The following is a 21,072-nucleotide window of genomic DNA, read 5'->3' on the forward strand; positions in this document are numbered from 1 at the left end:
GATATTTCACATCATACAGTTAATTCCATTTACATGACTGGATTCCGCGAGCCCATTCACGTTTTCTGCATTGCGCAAATCATAGGTAGTATTGAGGTGTTTTGCAACTTCAGTGTAACATTATTGGGTTGTAATTTATTGCAACTTAATGTCTGCTGCTGCTTTACTTTTGTGAGAAAACTGATGTGTGATCACTGAAGCAGCTCCAGTTAGCAAGCACTTTCGGAGTGAGAGTGAATTCAGCTTTGATTGGTCAGACTCATTACTCACAACAAATCAGATGGACGATGGGCAGAGATTGCTTTAGGCCACAGATTGGTGAGTTCTGACAGGCTGGATCAGAGCCAAATAGCGCGTTTCAAAATTCAGTTATTTTATCTGCGAATCGGTTTTGAAAATGACTGATACTGATAATCATAAAAATGCTTATGGTGCCGATAATCGGCCAGGCTGATAATTGGTCGACCCCTAATCAGCACTAATCATCTCCTCTGCTTTAATACCAGTTACAGTATGAAATAAACATGAATGAACATCAGAAAGTATGTGAAAAGAGTATTTTCCGTTTTTCTCTCGTGTTCAATCAATGTTTCAAATATGTCAATATAACTGCTTGTGAACATCATTTATCTCTGGAAAAACATCCAGTGACCACAAATTCATTAGTCATCTAGAAAAATAAACTCTTGAGCACTATAAAACACATTCATTATAATTTTTTACTGTTTTTCAATATTTAATTTGTTTGAATAAATCTGGCAAGTTTTTATGACGGACGCTTTTTAAATGTTTATATAAAAAAAAAACAGATTAGAGTAGCAATATAATGATGTAATTGTAAAGTTAGTATAATAACTTTAAAATAAAAGCTTCATTGAGTGTGTTTGTATACAAATCCGTTAAACCTTAAATAGTGGGTGACCGATATATCGGCAAAGCCGATATATATTGTCCAATGTTTGTTTGACATTTTGCAAGTTGTTCTGCTTCCCTGATGTTAGAGGTGGGACTTTTATTTTGATGGTGCTGAGAAACCACCGTTAACAGTTCTGTCTAATACGGATAGAAGTCTAATTTAATCACCATTGGTAGTGCAAGTAATTGTAATGCTTTTTCCCCCTCAGTTGGTCAGAACAAAAGAGGCAGAATTGTTATTTGTTCAGAAGACAGTAGCGGGGTAGAATTCTTATTTGGGTCTTATATCCCAAGACATAGGCTAGTATCTGTGATTCTGAAGTACAGTATCTACACACACTCCATAAAACAGAAGATTGATCCGCCGCTGCACAACACACGAGGAGATTTTAAACAGCGATGGTGACAGAGGCAAAACCTATGGACTGCAGCTTTAAATAGGAGCAAATTTGCTGAGTACTTTACTTATAAATCCAAAATAACCAATTTGAATTAGAATTGATTCAATCCTGTGAATCAAACTCAAATTAAATTGTCAAATATGTCAATTACCAGCACTAAATATTAAAGGATAAAAATAACAACAAAGCCCAAACTATATTGAAATGTTTCTGTGTTACTCTGTTTCACATCAGGTATTTTTATTCAAACGTGTTGAATCATCAGCTCCTCTCTAGTGTAATGTGGAGTATCATACTGATCACAATCTCTTTTGTGTGCTGTGTTTGTGTGATTATATGAGACATGACACATTACACTGAGCTGTACTGTACCTTCTGATGTTCATTCATGTTTATGACATGCTATATTTTATGTTTGTTTTTATTAATGTTTGATGCACTCGGTGCTACTGTGAACACGACACATTTAAGAGCATCCAAACAGCATTTATTGTTTGAATTTTAAAATGAACCTAATTAAAAAGCCTTTCTATCAGATGTAAAAGAGCACATTGTTGAATGGGAGGCACATTACAGATAATGTTTGGTGAAGGAAAACTCATGACCTGGCAACCCTGGCTTGAACCCGGAGTCAAAGAGAGACTCTAACTTCTGCACGAGACATTTTGTTCTGTTGCAATCTGATGACTCTTTTCTGCTCCCTTTTGATTGACAGGATATATCTAACCCTGATCGTCCGATGGTGCTTTTAGCAGTCAATCTCGATTATCGGCTGATACTAGTAAATACAGTGCAAACTATCCTTTACTGCAGGGAGTTATTTAGATGTGAAGTAACACACTCACAGTAGATGCCTGACATGTAACAGATATCTTGATTTATATAAACACACATTACGTGCCACCTAACTGTCCATAAATCCGTTTTCTTGAGAGATCACACAGGAAAGATCCTTCACCTAGAACAGATGCTTTCGAGACACTGCTGCTGATGAATGTATTTATCTGCGTCACAGACGAGTGCGATGCTGCTTCAGTTGTGTTTAACCCTGAATATTTAATGAGAGAATCAAACCCTGGTCAGATCCAAGCGGTTCACGCCGAGGAGATCAAACACTACATTAACTGCAGCTTGTTTGCTTGTCTTGGGCTGGTTTCTCAGTGTGAGAGTTCAGAGCTCGTGTTCCTCACAAACCAGACGAAAGTGTGTCCGTCGCTGAAGAGTTTGTCATCTAATGTGTGTGTGTGTGTGTGTGTGTTGAGCAAAGGAGCAGTCCTCTATCCAAACTAGATCAGCCAGTTTCTGTGGGTCACGCATGTGCTGAGGGTGGAGTGTGTGAGAGACAAACATTCACACTCACTCGTGTGTGTGTGTGTGTGTGTGTGTGTGTGTGTGTGTGTGTGTGTGTGTGTTTCTCTCAAACACCAGTGTTTGCAGGTTGGGCTGTTTTGGACCCACAAACCTTTGGACCCATGCTGGGCGCTGCTGGACTCTGATTGGTCAGTCAGGAAGGAATGGACACGCCCTCTGAAGAGGATAAAGCTGACCAATCAGAATGCTGTTTGCGGGCCAGATACCTTTTACATTCAGCTTTAATTTATTTTTCAATTTTAGTCATTTTTGTCATTTTATTTTAGTTCAGCTTTATTTCAATTAATAGTTTGTGTTTTATTTGACCATAACAACACTGGCAGGACAGAAATGGGGTTTGGAGGGTTAAAAATCTCCCAAACCCTTGAGCAGGATCATGTTTCAGCAATAAAATCTAACAGAAGCCAAAAAGTGCATATTTAGCTCAAATCAAAAATGAACACTACTGCTGTGGTTCTGTATGAAACGCCTCACGGAAGAGAGTAAAAATGTAATATATATTGCAGAATAATACTTGATCCTGAAGCACAAAAGCAGTCTAAGGTGTTTGTAAACGCAAAGCTGAATAAATGATCTCTCCAGTGATGTGTGGTTTGTTTGGAGGATAATATCTGTCTGAGATACAACTATTAGAAAATCTGGAATCTGAGGGAGCAAAAACATCTAAATATTGAGAAAATCATCTTTTAAAGTTGATCAGATGAAGATCTTAGTAATGCATATCACTAATCAAATTAATTTTGATATATTTCTGGTAGGACATTTACAAAATATCGTACTTACTATCGTAATCTTTACTTAATATCGTAATGACAACGCGTCGAGGTCATTGATGATGTCGACGCAAAAAATACGTTGACGCAAAATATGCGCAACGATTCGTCGACCTGTTTTTATTTCTCTAAAAAACGTTTGCAAAACGTTTACCTTATGTGTGCTGAATATACGCGATGGCCGGATCAACATTCTGTCCGTTATATAACCAATCCAGGGGTTTTTCTGCATTGATCTGTTTTTTGGCGGCTGTCAAAGCCTTATTTGATCGGTGAGTGATGTAGAATAGAATGACAGGGTGCGTACGAGAGAGAGCCCCGGCTGCGCGCGCACTCACAGTCTTCAAACTACACGAGCGCTGTCTTGCTCTCTCTCTCTCTCTCTCTCTCTCTCTCTCTCTCTCTCTCTCTCTCCCTCGTGCATATTAACCAAAATCATTAGACAAGATAGAAAAAGGGTGGAACGTCACAGTTTCACGTGGAGCATTCTCCATGACAGGCTGCTGGCTCACACTGTTAATTTGTATTTATAAATTTTTTTGGAAAAGCACTCTCTGTATTAGCATAAAGCCCTCAAGCTTACATTGGTTACTGTATTCTTTCCATTGCTCAAAACAAGTATTTTGGGTGACCTTCTTTATTGAATGCTAGACATCAAGTTGTTGTTATTTTCATCTGAAAGAAGAACTTTTCATCAGTAAACTAGTCCCTATGTGTTCAGTAAGCTTGTTTCAGTAAGCTGTGTGTTTTCAAGGCTTCAAGGTTTTATTGAATGCTATCTCTATACAAGTGCAAAGTAATGCATTCTTAGTCAGTCTTTTTGTCATTTTAAGAGCAATAAACAAATATTGCAATGTTAAGGAATTCATGTTTTTTTCATTCAGATATGTAAATCAACATGTATAAATTGTTAGTAGTCAATTAATGGAGAGATAATCGAAATCGAATCGGTCTGGAAAAATGAATCGTTAGATCAATCGATGCATCGAAAAAATAATCGCTAGATTAATCGTTTAAAAATAATATAAATAATAATCATATATAAAATAAATAATAATCATATATATATATATATACTGTACTATATGTATTTAATTGTACTTAAGCAACATTTAAAGTGCATTAAAGACTAAATGAGTTGTTCCAGTTTAGCAGACTTGAAGTACGCCTGCTTTCAGACGCAAGCTACGCAATATCACGTTCATTATCTCAGATGATAACAGGAGAGATAGAGGAGCTGCGGTGAATCTGTCTGGTGCTGAGTGATGCATCACGGATCGATTCTTGCCAACTGTCCACGAGTCAACACACAACAGCGTTTATGCAGTGCTCACAAAAACAAACCATCTTCAAGATTATAAGGGAGCGTGTGCATTCAGTGCTGGCGGCTGATGTTTGAGAAGCCTTGAGATGAGATCTCTGAGCCCTCTCACACTAGACTGATTAACATTTAGCAGGGTCTGTGTTGGACTTTATTAAGTGTCAGGGTACAACAAATTAGCAACATCAATATGACAAGAAGTAAATATTAAAAATGTAGAGAAACTGTTGTCTTTTTGCTCCATTTCATGAAAGCGGTTCTAAACGAAGCAGTGTTATACGTTATGCACACAGAATGACTACTAATTTAAATCTCATTTAAAAAGGCATCATATTTCATATTGCTGTGTTCTAAATTTTATTTAATATAATAATATTTTTATACAATTTGTAATTGCAAATTATAATAAATTATACTTATCTTTATAAAAAAAATGCAACTTTGTTAATGACACTTTTCATTATGAATTTTTATCTGAAGTGCATCCTATGTATTTTGATGCATGCATGACTCTGGAACATCCCCTGCACGCCAGTGTTATCATCTCAATATGAGAATAGCTTTTCTTTGTTTTGTATAATATCTTGAGTGCATAATGGCAAAAAGTAAAAAAAAATATATATATATATATATATTTTCTTAATACAAAATGTGAAATCTAGTTTCTGCGTGTGTTTTTGTGGGATTCACATTGAATGTGTTGTTGAACCATCATCAGGATGGTGTTTTGTGGTCGATCAGAAGCTGGTCTGCTGTGTTGGCGTGTGTCTGAATAATGCAGGAGGACCTCATTAATATTGAGCAGCTGCCGGAGTCTGCTCGTCACCAGAAACAGAGAAATGTAATCGCTCTGGCTCTTAGTGGCGTCATCTGTGAGAGGAATGCATTACCGTCTCTCTCTCTCTCTCTCCGCTCCAGTGGATTTCACTTTTCCTCTTCTCTCGCTCTCGTGGCGGTCGCTCTGTTAAGTGAGCGGTGTGTCTGGTCTTGGGCCGAGTGGTCGATTAACCCTGCTCTGTGTCTGTCTCTGATCTGCAGGGTTCACAGGACACGATGGGAGCTGTGTAGGGTGTGGTGGCTCCGTTCTCCTCCTTCCCTCCTCCTCCACCTCCTCCTCCTCAGAACGGCCTGGCGCTGGAGTTTGGGGGCCAAACGGAGGCCCCTGCAGGGGTCGGCAGCACCCCCTCCTCTAACCCCAGCGCTCAGGTAAGTGCTAAAGCTCCTCGAGCAGATGCAACAACAAGCTCATCTCAACACATGATCTGTGTCTTCACTCCTGTGATTTTGTGGAGTGGTGAGACCCGTCTCTCTCTCTCTCTCTCTCTCTCAGATGTCAGACAGCTCTACTCAGGCAGAACTTCAGATGGTTGCTTACAATCCTTCGGGCAGCAGTGATTCCTCCGAGGCTAAAGGGACCCCGAAGCGGCTCCATGTTTCCAACATCCCCTTCCGCTTCAGAGACCCAGACCTGCGGCAGATGTTCGGGGTACTACAGGCTTCAGGGTTTATTTTTCAGATGAATTTAGAAACTGTGACAAATGGTGACGTGTTTAAGGGTCAATTCTGCCCCCTGGTGACCAAGAGTGTAACAGCACCTCAGAGTCATGTTGTAAATGCAGCTCTTCTCTAATGATCAGTTTCAAACAGCCGTGGGTTTAAGTTGATCATTCTCTCTTTGTGTGTGTGTGTGTGTGTGTGTGTGTGTTTTTAGCAATTTGGAAAGATTCTGGATGTGGAGATCATTTTCAATGAGAGGGGATCAAAGGTAAGAGAGCGTTTTAAACTCATGCATTTGATTAAATAAATGTTATTGTTAGATAAAAGTAACGGTTCACCCCCCAGAAAACACTGATCATGTAATTCCTGTGATTCAGCGTGACAGCAGACGGCTCGGACCGTCACACACTACGATTTGTGCTTCTAATAAAGGTGTGCGAAATATAGCGTCTGCGATAGTGTCGTAGATGTTGTTTAACTATGTGTGACATTATCGAGTATATTGCAAAAGTCAAAGCACACCTACAGTGATGAAGTCTAGTAGGTTAGCATTCAACGATTTCGGTTTAAAATATCAAAACCTTATTTTGCATTTATAACTGCAGGTTCGAGCGTTCGTGTCACTCCGAGCTGCACTTGTGTGTAAATACATCTAAGTGCCATTTCAGACACCGCTTCCATGTTTCCTCTGCAAAGAAGAATTTTGTTGATACTACAGTCCGACCGATATATAGTTTTGCTGATATTATTGGCTGAAATGATCATGTCACCGATATATTGGTATCGGTGAATTTGCTGCCGATAATAATTTATATATATATACTTTTTTTTTTTTTTTTCATAATATATAATGCAGACAAAATGCTTGAAATGGTGTAATTCCTTGCTTTGTCCAGCAGAGCGTGCACCATTGTTTGCTACTGGTGACCTGGGTGAAGCACTTTAAAGCTTAAATCTATGGAAAACCATTGAAACTTTGAACAGCCATATCTCCATTATGGAGCAGCGAATCCACACCAAATTTGGGGATCCCTTCAGCTCTCTTTTGTTTTTGCTAATGGCCCTCCGGGGTTCGGGGTTTTGCTGGTTAAATTGTTAAATGCCCTGTCTTCGTTACATATCTCTGTCATGTCATTATAAGTGTTTATCATTGCAAAAAATGTGTTCATGTTCTGTTTATGTATATACTATATATAGCACCGGTCAAAAGTTTGCACACACGAATGGAAAAGTGTCCAAACCTTTTACTGGTACTGTGATAATATTGTTAAATGTATTGTATACGATCCATACAGACCAAGCCCCCTAAGGTTCGGCACGCATGTAATCCGCGGATTAATTGCTAAATTGAACCATAATAGAGTTTATCATTTGTTAATATTTACACAGGCAAGCAAATTTTAAACAGTTAGAGAGAGAAAAAATGAAATGGTGAGCTCAATTCATTACTTGTGCGCTGTTCTCTAGGTGCACACACACACACACACACACACGAAGTGCGCACATGTGTTTCAGACGGCATCCTGAATCTTCTTCTGAATCCTCTGAACAGACACATACACAAAATTATGACAAAATACCCATCTCGACAATCATTCAGGTAAACACAGTCAGTTATGTCTCAAGTGAATGAAAACAGCGGAGAAAGAAATGGGATGTGTATCATTCTATCAGATCTGTGCTTCAGGTCTTAAAGGGACAGCAGCTTATTATTAACTGCTGTCATTAATGATCATCAAACAACAAAACAGCTGTGATAAAAATCTATATTTGATTTATACAGTTTTGAATACTACAACCTTATTTTATTTTTAACATTAAGTTGTATTTCCCTATGCTTGTGATTTGTGTATTAATTCTTATTTTTACTGGCTGTTCTCTTGTCTCTCTAATCATGTTTAAACTTTCTTAGTTAATCTAGTTTTATTTGCTTAGGTATCAAAGAAGGACTTAGCTTTAAGTAATAAATGGAAAGCAAGTTCAATTAAAATATTTGTATTTTCTTGCTAATCCGAACATTTTCCAGTCTGTGGGTCAAAAACTGTAACGTGAGACAAACTGTGAGAGTAATGATCCATTCGACCACTATAATATAAACAAAGAATATAGAATTATTTATTTTTTTTTCATTTATGCATTTAGCAGACGCTTTTATCCAAAGCGACTTACAGTGCATTCAGGTTATCAGTTTTTACCTATCATGTGTTCCCTGGGAATCGAACCCCCAACCTACAGGGAACACAATATTGGTTGATATATCGCTATCTGCCTTTTTTTACTCCCTAATATCAGTATCGGCCCAAAAAATAAGTTGACTGGTGTGTATTCCAGGCCTTCATATGACGTTTTTGTGTGAGAAACACTGAAGCTCATGTGCGTTCACAAGTGTTGAGATCTGTTCCTCGCACAGAAGAGGTGCATTGGGATCTGTGGGATCCTGATGAACTCTCTGGGAGTTTTTTGGGGTGAATTGTTCCTTTAAGCTGGATGTGTTTGGGAGGTCTGATGCTTCATGTGTGTCTCTCTCTGTCGTGGTCCAGGGTTTTGGTTTTGTGACGTTTGAGACCAGTGCAGATGCAGAGAAAGCACGAGAGCGTCTCCACGGGACCATCGTGGAGGGACGGAAGATCGAGGTGAGTCTCTTTCTCCTCCTGATGTGTCCATTTCACACCTTTACTGACCGAATGTGCCCTGAACAGCTTGAGATGCTCCGCTCTGTGTGTGCTGCATTATGGGAAGTGTGTGTGTGTGCGTGTGTGTGTGTTTGTCTGTGTGTGAGCTTAGCAATGCATGGTGCATCTCTACTGCAGTCCACTTTAGAATCTGTGAGTTGTTCTGTTTCTTGGCTGTTTTTTGGATTGAAGTGTTGGTTATTAACAGCATGTGGTTATTTCCCTTTTTTAAGTTGATGATCTGTTTTGTACGGAGCATGCTCACAGTTAGCCAATCACATGCGTGCGTTTGATGCTGTCTCCGTTTCTCCTGGTTTCAATGGCTTTTTTTCGTTCGTGAAACATTTGCTTGGATTCTTCCGATACACGAGGACTGATGATTCAGAATGCTTTCACAACTTTGGTGTTGTATCTTTATTACGGATTAGATTAGAAAACGACTCAATTTCAGATGCTTGTGTATTTGTTGTTTTTAGTGCATTTGTAGATTGTTCTGTGAATCTGGGAGACGAGGAGAAGCTTGTTGCTTGCCGTGTGTGTGTGTGTGTGTGTGTGTGTGTTCCCCTCGTGAGGCCCAGTGTGTTCAGTTCTGGGTTCTGGGTGTTTTTATAGTTCTTAAACTCCTGCATGACCTTGTGTTTGTCTCTCATAGACGGGGAAATCATTTTTTTTATACTTTTTTTTTGTCACTTCAGGTTGTAATACCAAATGAAGTCATTTTTATTTCTTAATTAATTGGGATGTTTGGTTTAGGACCAAGTGTGTGGATCAGGGGTGTCAAACTCATTTTAGGTTAAAGGTTAAATTGCATGAAACACTGAGTCATGTTTTTAATGACCGTCGTCCAGTACGGTGTAACTGACCACTGGTGTTAGTAAAGCTACCTGTGTGATTAGGAAAGAATACAGTAATTCACATCCATCTTTCACAGGTTTATTATGGGGATAATATAGAGTCCGCTGGCCATCACTATAAGAGCCTCTTCAGCGCCTGATCGTAGTGTGCATCATCCCTCAATAAATCAGGTCTGCAGTGAAATAAAAGCCATTCATTATTCCATTCGGACTCCTTTTTAATTTAAGCAGACACCATTTTTAAATATGTTTTGTTAATTGTATGACACTTATGTTCTTTCTATGAAGATGGCATTAAAAGAATAATAAAAGGATAAATTTTCTTTAGATGGCGTAATTGCTAATTAGAAAATATAAATGATAAAAAAAAGTATGGATGTATTTGTCATTCAGATTAAATTTCAGGTGCTGGTCATATAATTAGAATATCATCAAAATGCTGATTTATTTCACTAATTCCATTCAAAATTCCACTCAAAACATCTGCAAAGCCTTTAAATGGTCTCTCAGTCTAGTTCTGTAGGCTACACAGACTGCTGACCTGACAGTTGTCCAAAAGACGACCATTGACACCTTGCACAAGGAGGGAAAGACAGAGAAGGTCATTGCAAAAGAGGCTGGTGTTCACAGAGCTCTGTGTCCAAGCACATTAATAGAGAGGAGAAGGGAAGGAAAAGATGTGGTAGAAAAAAAGTGTACAACTTTATGGAGATGCAGATTTCATTTTCCAAAAGTGCCAAAGCTTCCAGTACCTGGTTTCAAAATCAAAAGAAAAAAACATTTGAAATAGATCAGTCCGTGTATAATGAATTAATATACAAGTTTCACTTTTTGAATGGAATTGGTGAAATAAACTTTTTGATGATATTCTAATTGTATGACCAGTACCTGTATCTGCATGGTTACAAGCGCGACTCGACACACGCAAGTGTCCATATGTTCTGCTTTATTAGTGTATCTGATGGAGTTTGGCAGCCCTGGTGTAGATGCATGATGCCTGCCCCGTGGCTCTACAGCGCCCCCGGTGTCTGTGGCTGTTAGTGCATGGAGCGCAGCATGAGTCTGGTCACTTCAGAACATCAGATTCATCAGACGCTAGGAGACGGGTTAATCTGGGCAGCAGCAGCACTTTATTACCCAATCAGATTCATTTGTTTGCTTTTTGGATGCCATTGTTTTCACTGTCAGATTATTTTGATTTGAATCATTTGAACAGAAGTTGAATTATCTGCCATGATATTATTATGTTGTATGTAATGACACCCTAATGTTTGTTTGTTTGTTTTCTGGAGAGCAGATCTGTGGAGAGAGCGATGCACAGTCATCAAGCTCTTCACTCATGTCTCTCTCTCTCTCTCTCTCTCTCTCTCTCTCTCTCTCTGGCCAGTCTGTCTGTCCAGCTCTGCACTCACTGTGTTTCCTGTCTATTGCATCACTTCCTGTCCCTGTGTCTGTTTGAGATGCCTCTGATGTCACTGTCTAGGCCCCTCCCCTGAGTGATGTCATCAGCTCAGCATGTTAGCATCACTAACTGCTCTCTTAGACGTACTTCCATGTCAACCTTGGCCCGTAGCTTTGACTCGGTCACATTTTCACACCCATGAATTGTGTGTGTGTTTGAGCTCCTCTAATCATCCGTCCCTTTCTCCTCCTCCTCTGTGACACAGATGAATGCGCTCCTACAGACAGATTTGATCAGCTGAAGATGTGTCCTGTTCTTGTTCTTGTTCTCGTGTGAATGTTCCTCTCCTCTCCTCTTCTCTCTGGTTGTTCACTCATTCTTGGCATAGTTTTAGTGCTTTCTCTTTGGTTTGTTTTTCTCTTCTTGTTCATTTTCTCCTTTTCCTTTCTGTTCCCTTGACAATTTCTGTGTGTTGTTGTTGTTGTTGTTGTTGTCAGTCTCCACGGTAACTGCTCGCGTGTGGTCACAACGTTTCCTGGCTCATGGTAAGTTTGTGTATGTACGGCTTCATCCCTGATCAATCCACCAGCTCAACCCCTGAGATCTAGACTCAGCCCTCCCCAGCTTTACAAACTCTGCTCTCTGGCTCTTTTGCACTGATTAGCTTGTTATTTTCGGAGGAGCAGAGATGCGTTAGAGGCCTCGCGGAGACGACGGCAGCCCTCGTCCTCGTTGTGAAGTTTGGCCGAACGCATCCTCCGTCTGTTGGCGGCTAGCGCAGTCGCATCTCCTCCCTGAGGTCTGTCCTGATACACTGTTCATCAGAGGCATGGGGAAAGAGCTTTATCAAATCATCATCATGTTAATGTAGTCGCTAAGGACCACAGATACTGACAGAAATTACATTCCCTCCCCAGCGCTCGCCATTGCTCTCATGATCATTAACACATGCTGATGAGACTCACACTAAACCCTCATCCCTCTCTCCATCCCTCCGTGTCTCTCTGCTGTGGTTCTCTCATTAGGGCTGGGCGTTATGACCAGAGGCTTGTGTCACGCTAGAACCGTACGTATGGTTTATTACACAGGTTATTTTGTCCTGGAAATTCAATGAAGTGAATATTTGTAATAAGCATGTTCCTTTTTTAATGAAGCAGTGAATTTTGCCTTCATGGACGCAAAGCAAAAGATCAAATCTTTCAACAGATAAATGAAGCAGAATCCATTTGCACCAGCTGTGCACAATTTGCAATGTTTCCTAGCAGCAACGTAAAGTTACAACGTGCACACTGCAATATATTTTTTTGCATGAAACATAACCACTAAATGTTTACAGTAGCATCTGGCACGTAATTAATGGATTGAATTGCATCAATAATCTTATATTTCACCAACAAACTTTAGATGTATATAAGGATGTTGACATTTACACATCTAGATTTTAAGAGAAAACATTATGGGGAGGGAAAAAAAATGATTTTTCAGTGGCTCTTCAACATGAACCCAATCTAAACCATTCCATGTTCATGTCAAATAGAATGCATTTTATTTATTTATATTTGAATAGTGCTTTTCAAAATGCAAGTTGTTTCAAAACTTAATATCTTGATGCCAGTTGCATCAGATCAGAGTTGGTCGATGATGTACAGGTGCTGGTCATATAATTAGAATATCATCAAAAAGTTGATTTTATTTCACTAATTCCATTCAAAAAGTGGAAACTTGTATATTATATTCATTCATTACACATGGACTGATATATTTCAAATGTTTATTTCTTTTAATTTTGATGATTATAATTGACAACTGAAGGAAAATCCCAAATTCAGTATCTCAGAAAATTTGAATATATCTTAAGACCAATACAAAGAAAGAATTTTATGAAAATGTTCAATATTGAAGACAACTGGTGCCACACTCTAATCAGCTAATTAACTCAAAACACCTGCAAAGCCTTTAAATGGTCTCTCAGTCTAGCTCTGTAGGCTATACAATCATGGGGAAGACTGCTGACTTGACAGTTGTCCAAAAGACGACCATTGACACCCTGCACATGGAGGGCAAGACACAAAAGGTCATTGCAAAAGAGGCTGGCTGTTCACAGAGCTCTGTGTCCAAGCATATTAATAGAGAGGCGAAGGGAAGGAAAAGATTTGGTAGAAAAAATGTGTAGAAGCAATCGGGATAATCACACCCTGGAGAGGACTGTGAAACAAAACCCATTCAAAAATGTGGGGGAGATTCACAAAGAGTGGACTGCAGCTGGAGCCAGTGCTTCAAGAATCACTACACACAGACGTCTGCAAGACATGGGTTTCAGCTTCACATTCCTTGTGTCAAGCCTCTCCTGAACAACAGACAGCGTCAGAAGCGTCTCGCTTCAGAAAGGACTGGACTGCTGCTGAGTGCTCCACAGTTATGTTCTCTGATGAAAGAAAATTTAGCACTTCCTTTGGATATCAGGGTCCCAGAGTCTGGAGGAAGAGAGGAGAGGCACACAATCCACGTTGCTTGAGTCCAGTGTAAAGTTTCCACAGTCAGGGATGGTTTGGGCTGCCATGTCATCTGCTGGTGTTGGTCCACTGTGTAATCTGAGGTCAAAGGTCAACACAGCCGTATACCAGGAAGTTTAAGAGCACTTCATGCTTCCTGCTGCTGACCAACTTTATGGAGATGCAGATTTCATTTTCCAACAGGACTCTGCACCTGCACACAGTGCCAAAGCTACCAGTACCTGGTTTAAGGACCATGGTATCCCTGTTCTTAATTGACCAGCAAACTTGCCTGACCTTAACCTTATAGAAAATGGGGTATTGTGAAGAGGAAGATGTGATATGTCAGACCCAGGAATGCAGAAGAGCTGAAGGCCACTATCAGATCAACCTGTGCTCTCATAACACCTGAGCAGTGCCACAGACTGATCCACTCCATGCCACGCTGCATTGCTGCAGTCATTCAGATAAAAGAGCCACAACTAAGTATTGAGTGCTGTACATGCGCATACTTTTCAGTTGGCCAAGATTTCTAAAAATTCTTTCTTTGTATTGGTCTTAAGTAATATTCAAATTTTCTGAGATAATGAATTTGGGATTTTCCTTCAGTTGCCAGTTATAATCATCAAAATTAAAAGAAATAAACATTTGAAAAATATCAGTCTGTGTGTAATGAATTAATATAATATACAAGTTTCACTTTTTGAATGAAATTAGTGAAATAAATCAAATTAGTGAAATCAAATTTTTGATATTCTAATTATATGACCAGCACCTGTATATGATAATGTGTTGACAGATACATTCAAGCGGTTGAGGTTTGCCGTGTAGTATGTGCCGCTGTACACCGTAAATGTTTTTGCATCAGTATTTTATTGATCATTGATTTCCAATGCAGTTTCTGAATGACATTTACATATTAAATAGCTATTGTTATTTAATTATTACTTTTCAGGATAAACTGATTCACAGCACATTTCAACGCAACTTCTTACATCTGAAGGTTGCTGTTGGATTATTGCCTTAAGAACTAAATTAAGCACATAGTTACTAACTTTCTAGTAGTTACTAAACCTCTGCTGTGGACTTTACTTTCCAGTTTTAGTAAGGACTTGAGAACAGCTAGTGAAACCCAACTCTGAATCATCTGAAGCACCAGCGGAGATCTGCACCTCAGCGTCTGATCTCACTGATGCTCTTCAGTCTGAACGGGATCAAGATCTGCTGGAAGATCTTCCCAGAAGAGTGAAGCTGTTCTAACGGAATGAAAGAGTGAACATGCGTGAGGTCAGACGCTGACTGACGCTGATCCAGTTCTCTAGATTAGACCCTCGCTGGGTGCTTGCATTAAGTCATCATAGAAATCCTTCAGCAGGAGCTCATTTAGTTTTAGGTGGGTTCTTGTGCTTTCAGAAAGATGAGGTTCCCTTTCTAGGGCACTTCGAACTGTGTCCTCTAGGGGTCGCTATGTGGAACTCCTCGTCATGACCCATGTCTGAAGCATACATTGAAAAAACATCAACTTGTTGGCCGGCTACAGCATCTGACATCACTACCGGCGCGACTATAAACAGACACCGGGAGAACATGTCGTTCTCTTCTTCGTCTTCACTGACTGTTCTGTTTGAAACGTGCATCTGAAAGAACTTGTAAGCGCTATCTTTCTCTGTCTATCATGGTGACTACTAGCAAGAGTTTAGACAATGTGTGCATCCATGTCGCCATTCTTTGTCACCCAATGATACACACAATCTTTGTCATTTGTTTGGGTGAAGAGCACACCATAAAGAGCACTAATCTCCATACAGAAATCAAAAAGAAATAAAATAAACAGTTTCTTCTCGCATCCATCGGTTTCGGCATAAGAGTTGTGCCGACATCAAGGCGATGCGCAAAAACGGCTATGAGAGGATGGCCCCTATAGAAAGAGCTGTCTTTCTGTGGGGAGACATCCTCTCTTAAGCTCCCTCTTTGCCATCTAAGCCCCTTCAGAAATTCATCTGGCTTAAATGGCAAGGCATACACAGCAGCAGATCAAGCTGTGGCTTTATTACACATGATGGTGGTAATTCAAGTACAGTATTGTTCAAAATAATAGCAGTACAATGTGACTAACCAGAATAATCAAGGTTTTTAGTATATTTTTTATTGCTACGTGGCAAACAAGTTACCAGTAGGTTCAGTAGATTGTCAGAAAACAAACAAGACCCAGCATTCATGATATGCACGCTCTTAAGGCTGTGCAATTGGGCAATTAGTTGAAAGGGGTGTGTTCAAAAAAATAGCAGTGTCTACCTTTGACTGTACAAACTCAAAACTATTTTGTACAAACATTTTTTTTTCTTCTGGGATTTAGCAATCCTGTGAATCACTAAACTAATATTTAGTTTTATGACCACAGTTTTTTAAAACTGCTTGACATCTGTGTGGCATGGAGTCAACCAACTTGTGGCACCTCTCAGCTGTTATTCCACTCCATGATTCTTTAACAACATTCCACAATTCATTCACATTTCTTGGTTTTGCTTCAGAAACAGCATTTTTGATATCACCCCACAAGTTCTCAATTGGATTAAGGTCTGGAGATTGGGCTGGCCACTCCATAACATTAATTTTGTTGGTTTGGAACCAAGACTTTGCCCGTTTACTAGTGTGTTTTGGGTCATTGTCTTGTTGAAACAACCATTTCAAGGGCATGTCCTCTTCAGCATAGGGCAACATGACCTCTTCAAGTATTTTAACATATGCAAACTGATCCATGATCCCTGGTATGCGATAAATAGGCCCAACACCATAGTAGGAGAAACATGCCCATATCATGATGCTTGCACCTCCATGCTTCACTGTCTTCACTGTGTACTGTGGCTTGAATTCAGAGTTTGGGGGTCGTCTCACAAACTGCCTGTGGCCCTTGGACCCAAAAAGAACAAATTTACTCTCATCAGTCCACAAAATGTTCCTCCATTTCTCTTTAGGCCAGTTGATGTGTTCTTTGGCAAATTGTAACCTCTTCTGCACATGCCTTTTTTTTAACAGAGGGACTTTGCGGGGGATTCTTGAAAATAGATTAGCTTCACACAGACGTCTTCTAACTGTCACAGTACTTACAGGTAACTCCAGACTGTCTTTGATCATCCTGGAGGTGATCATTGGCTGAGCCTTTGCCATTCTGGTTATTCTTCTATCCATTTTGATGGTTGTCTTCCGTTTTCTTCCACGTCTCTCTGGTTTTGCTCTCCATTTTAAGGCATTGGAGATCATTTTAGCTGAACAGCCTATCATTTTTTGCACCTCTTTATAGGTTTTCCCCTCTCTAATCAACTTTTTAATCAAAGTACGCTGTTCTTCTGAACAATGTCTTGAACGACCCATTTTCCTCAGCTTTCAAATGCATGTTCAACAAGTGTTGGCTTCATCCTTAAATAGGGGCCACCTGATTCACACCTGTTTCTTCACAAAATTGATGACCTCAGTGATTGAATGCCACACTGCTATTTTTTTGAACACACCCCTTTCAACTAATTCAACTAATTGCCCAATTGCACAGCCTTAAGAGCGTGCATATCATGAATGCTGGGTCTCATTTGTTTTCTGAGAATCTACTGAACCTACTGGTAACTTGTTTGCCACGTAGCAATAAAAAAAATATACGAAAAACCTTGATTATTCTGGTTAGTCACATTGTACTGCTATTATTTTGAACAATACTGTATATCAGACTGATCTGCTAAGAGACCTGAATAAAAGTGAAGGCCTTTCTCCTGATCAGGTAGCTAAGCTGCGCCACACTAAAGATCTCTCTCCATGCTACCAGGCCGCAGGACTATAGCGGCCATGGTGGTAGCGGAGAGACATCTGTGGATGAACCTTGCAGACATCGGGAAGAAAGAAAAGGCTTTCGTCCTTTATGCTTAGGTTTCGCCTTTTGAACGTTTGGTATTTCCATTGAGTCGGTGATAGAGAAGTTCAGGGAGATGAAGGCGCATGCCGCTGCTTTCAGACGAAAGTTCAGGTCTGAGCCCAAACAACATAGAGGTCCTGGTCCGTCTCGAGGATCAAAGATGAGGATCAGAAGGCTAGTGTCGTGGCTCGCGCTCCTCCCCCACCTGCGGGCAAGGGTTAAGAGGAATCGTGGGCCACGATGAGGTAAGCAGAACCTAAGGAATGTGATCCAGATGAGGCAGCATTCTCGTTCCAAATTAGAGCGATACCTAGCTATCTACTCGTTCCCTTTAGGGATTTTTAACTTCTGCTTTTATCCTCCCCTTCCTGATTCCCCTGTAACCACCAGCTCTCCACCTGATCAAGGTTAGGTGGAAACCTCTTGCATAACAGTCTTCTATGCTGAACCTATAATGTTTTTGGCTGGTTCTATGTTCATAGCAACCACCTTACTGATGGTCCGGACTAAGGGGTGCTGTCGTGTCCAGCGGGAATTGGAGGTGCCAGTTACAGAAGTCTTCTTGTATATGCTGGCTTAGGTGATGCTCCCCTCGTCCGAGGTTTGTAAAATTTGAGCTTGCCTCTTCCGTGCAGTTCAGCACCTCTGCAATGCTTAGGAACCTTTAGGTACACACGCTAAGCTTTGTGTACTTTATGAAAACCACAAGGTGTCAGTGTATACATGAACACTTTTCTGAAATCCACGTAAGTGGTAAGTGTGCACGCAAGACTCTTTCTTGAGATGGTTAGACCTGGGTTCCTTGGGCTCCATTCAGCCAGTGTGTATTTGTTTATACACCTCAAGCATCGCTTACCTCAACATGAGGGGCTATTTGGGTGATTCTCGTGGTAGGTTAGCAGGGCTTCCCTTTTCCAGGAAGGGTTGCCTATGAGTGCGCTACTCTGAATTCTGAGTTCTATTTTTTTCCCCAGAGCACTCCAGCGTTATTTCCACAGATCGAGTTGATGACTCTCAAACATACTGTTTTGAGATGCACCATTCCATCTATGAGCTGCTCTATCAGAGTTCCACCAGAGCCCCTCCGTAGAACAGTATTTGAAAATCCATGCTATGGTAAGTGTGCACGTGAAGTCTTTGCTTTTCTGAAATCCACACTGTGGGGAGTAGGGAACGCGACACTGCGTCCTCTTGCTCCCTGCCATACTTCAGACGCAAGCTTCAGACAAAGAAGTGAATGATGTGTTCTCCCAGTGCCTGTTTATTGTCGCACCGGTAGTGATGTCAGAGGCTGTAGCCGGCCAACTCGTTGGTGTTTTTCCAATGTATGCTTCAGACACGGGTCACACGATATGTTCCCCATAGCACCCCCTAGAGGACGCAGTGTCTCGTTCCCTTCTCAGGAAACCATGGTTACATTCATAACCTGAGATGTTTTCTGTTGGGTTTGTTAAGATTCCACTGCAGTCCTCTCTCTAGTGATAAACACACTTCACGTGGTCATGGCGCCCAGTCCTAACAGGCATCTTCCATTTAATTTGTGATTTGTTTTAATCCATAATCATCATCATCATCATGCTTCCACCAGTTCAGGCCCAGATATCTGCTGATTATTGAACAGCCTATGAGCCAAAAACGCCCCTAAATACACACACACACACACACACGCACACACATCGAAATTGTTCCTCAGACGATATTTCTGCCCTTATATTCATGTGAGGATGAGCGACTCTAGCTTGTTTTGGTCTTTGGTTTTGGACTTTCTCTCTCTATGTGTGTGTGTGTGTGTGTGTGTGACTGTGTTTGCATATTGGTCTTCAGTGCGTGAGAGAAGTGTATTGATGCCTGCCGGTGTTTTCCGTCTTCATGATTTCATTTATTGTGACATGTAGCATATGCATCTCTCTCTAACTCTCTTTCTCTCTCACCCATAAACGACGTCACTCCTCACAAGGTCTGACAACAACCAATCACAGGCTTTCTTTCATTTGATGCACTTTGGTGTACTTGTTCATGACAAACTGGATGGCTTTTTGAGTTTGATGTTTCTGATTGGGTGGATTGTTCTCTCTTTCTCTCTTTTCTCCTGTTTTTGTGGTTTCATTGAATGTCGACTGGCTCTTTTTTTCTTTCCTGCATCCCTCTGTTTCTGAACACCCCCCCCCCCTTCTCTCTTGATATGTGTTTTTTTTTTCACGAGGGGGCGGGGTTAGGCTGCAGAGTATTTGGATTGGTCCATAGGCTGCATCTGATGCTTGCTGATTGGCTGATATGCTCGTTTCTGGTTAATGAACTGTAATTGGCTGAATGTGATTTTGCTAAGAGCTGTGCACAGTGTATTGATTTTGTCATGTGTGATCTGTTTCTCTCTGTTTATCTCTCTCCTCCATGTTAGCAGTTGAATGCCCTGTTTTTCGTTTGCTTTTCCACATTGATTTCTGGATTTTTGTGTTGAATGTTTGAAAATCAGTGGGAGTTTTTTATGATGCATGAAGCAATATAAGGGAATATCAATGAGTCCACAATTTCTGCTGTAAACCTAGTTCAAAGAACTGATTATCAAATGTTACTAGATGACTGTTTAAATCTTGATTTTGGGATTGGAGTGATTTGTGAACTTCACATGTTAATCTCAGCGACTGAATGATGTTTGGATCAGAACGGCTCTGTTCTCTGTGTCTCTGATCAGATGCTCGTTCTCTCTCTGATGAACAGGTCAACAACGCTACGGCTCGAGTGATGACCAATAAGAAGATGGTTAGCCCGTATGCTAACGGAGAAGGCCTCAGCTCGCTGCCCTACGGTAAAAGCAGCTCACCTCAGTCCTCAGGTATTGTTCAGGTGTTAGTTGTTAACTGATCTGAGACTCTTCTCTCTGTTTGTCTTCAGCGGGGTGGAAGTTGAGTCCTATGATGAGTGCGATGTACGCACCAGAGCTCTACGCAGGTGAGACGCAAACAGATTTTCCGCTTTCCTGTTTAAGTGCATCATTGCTCTATGTTGGTGAATGTTCAGTGTAAACAACACTTTAAAGGCCGTTCACACCACGAACGTCTACTATAAAGATAACTTTACTTGTGTCCGCAGCAGTCAACGGTACGTCTGTTTATTCTTAAGTTTGCACGCTGCAGAGTAATGAAAGTGAGTGTGGACGTGTAAACACAGAACGTAGCACGTGAGACGAGCAGGGAGAATTCTTGCTTTTGAAGATCAACTCTATTTTTTTTCCTCATCATCAGTTTGTTCTTGTTGATTTTCAAGATGTTCGTTTTTTTTAGGCTTTTGAGGAAAACTTTTAAACATTTTTCTCCATATACTATAGTTTTCTCCTTTTATTGTTCACCATGGCGTTAAAATTACAGGATCCCAGTCAAGGAATAAGGGTCTGATTTAGTGAAACAGTTGGTAATTTTCTTATATAATTTATATGCATTTGAATGCAAATGCTAATCTTGCACTAGCTCTGCGCA

The 21,072-nt window shown here is 40.5% G+C and overlaps 1 long non-coding RNA gene and 1 pseudogene across 1 annotated transcript; both read left to right on the forward strand.

Moving 5' to 3' along the window:
• Window positions 1-21,072, forward strand: part of LOC127959417 (RNA binding protein fox-1 homolog 2-like) — a 44,069-nt pseudogene that overhangs the window by 10,345 nt on the left and 12,652 nt on the right.
• LOC127959438 (uncharacterized) lies at window positions 12,018-15,770 on the forward strand. The gene is made up of 3 exons (XR_008154265.1): window positions 12,018-12,272; window positions 14,654-14,701; window positions 14,798-15,770. It is a non-coding gene; the product is annotated as an uncharacterized LOC127959438 (long non-coding RNA).

The sequence above is a fragment of the Carassius gibelio genome, chromosome B6 (assembly GCF_023724105.1).
Source record: "Carassius gibelio isolate Cgi1373 ecotype wild population from Czech Republic chromosome B6, carGib1.2-hapl.c, whole genome shotgun sequence".
Lineage (NCBI taxonomy): Eukaryota > Metazoa > Chordata > Actinopteri > Cypriniformes > Cyprinidae > Carassius > Carassius gibelio.